Below are 1517 nucleotides of genomic sequence, written 5' to 3'. Positions count from 1 at the left end.
AATTGTAAATATATTTTATCAATTCTTTTCTTTATATCTTGAGTGACGAATGTTTCCTTTCATCCTTTTCTCGCACAAAATTTTATCCTGTTTACGTTTTCCTTTCTTTTCCGATATTTCTATCAACTTCTTTCGTCATTTTTTGTTTATCTTCGCTCTTATTAAAACCATTCACTTCAATTGATTTCTTTATTTTGCTCTTCGAAATATCTCTTCTTTCTTTTCCCTTATCTAATGTTATCATGCATAAAAGAAGTTGCTCCTATATAAAGGTATTAAATTAGAAAGCCAAAAGAATTAGTACAGACAAAGCTCACCTTTGGTAGACGTGATGGAGGAGACGTTACGTCGACGTTGATTAATAATCCATTCTCTCTCAGATAATGAAGGTTGAATTTTCTTTAATAATATATCGACTGGTGAAGTCTTTCTTAATGATTGTAAGCGTTGAGTTTTACAGCTCTTTTGCTTTTTATAATCGCGGGCACTGTTTTCTAAAAAGCTCTTATTTATTAGGTCGCGTTTCTTGCTTTTATTATCGTTGCTGGTGTTCCCCATTTCAATTTTTCTAAAATTAATAGTAGTTTTTTCTTTACGTCTTTTTCCTTTTGCCTTCATGATTTTTTTCTTTCTTCCATAATTTAATTATATTACGAAACAAATTTGTATAAATTTGTAAAATATTACAAAATTGTAACGTGACATTTAATCTATTAGATTGTATACATATAAATTCGGATTTCGAGAACTTTTGTTTTAAATATTTATAAAGTAAATCGATGTGCTTATCTCTGTACAAAATGCCAAAATTAAATATGTAACAGCATTTATTTTTTAATCAATAATATTTAATTAAAACTGTTAATCAAAATAATTAAAAGAAAATAACTCATAGAATTTTAAACTTATTTCTTAAGAAACTTATTTATTATCAAATGATATTAATAGATAAATTGATAGCATTTATTAATACCAAAAGCTATCTGGCAAATTACTTACGTAATTAATGTAGAATAACGAGTTTAGTTTTTAAAAAACGTCTTTTTCCTTTGTAACTTTGACCTTAATTTTATTCGAGATCAAATATACGCGAAATATTTCTGCTAAAAACGATGTTTTGGAAAGCTAGCGCGGTTGACCTCTTTCTTTTCGCTGTTTTTTGAACTCTGATCACTAGCAGGCCTTCGACAGCCGATCTCTCCCTTGCTAAATATTACGTGACCCAATCACATGACAACACGCCTAGAAGTTATTGCAAGGAGACGCGTGATCAGCTGTCACGTGTGAAACAGTAAGTATTTGAGTCCTTCTCGAAAGCACGATAATCACAAAGTCAAGGCCTAACCGAAAGTAAAATATAAGCATAACTATAGACACATTATGACAAAGCAAATTAATCCTACATTAATTACAATTACAATAGTGCTATCATCATGCTCTTTAAATAATATTGGACATAATTTAATTTCGATATGTAGTACTTAAATAAAGTTTTATCGTAACAAAGGTTCGTCGAA

General features: G+C 29.3%; 1 long non-coding RNA gene across 1 annotated transcript; it reads right to left on the bottom strand.

The window, feature by feature from the left end:
• Positions 1 to 1296, bottom strand: LOC139774314 (uncharacterized). The gene is made up of 3 exons (XR_011718551.1): positions 1000 to 1296; positions 318 to 568; positions 1 to 231 (listed from the first exon to the last, which is right to left on the bottom strand). It is a non-coding gene; the product is annotated as an uncharacterized lncRNA (long non-coding RNA).
• Between the last annotated feature and the right edge of the window lie 221 nt (positions 1297 to 1517).

The sequence above is a fragment of the Temnothorax nylanderi genome, unplaced genomic scaffold, assembly GCF_030848795.1.
Source record: "Temnothorax nylanderi isolate EJ_2023f unplaced genomic scaffold, tnyl_v1.0 TNYL_tig0078_pilon, whole genome shotgun sequence".
NCBI lineage: Eukaryota > Metazoa > Arthropoda > Insecta > Hymenoptera > Formicidae > Temnothorax > Temnothorax nylanderi.
Note: the sequence above shows the minus strand (reverse complement) of the source record. Positions and strands in the feature narration are given on the sequence as shown.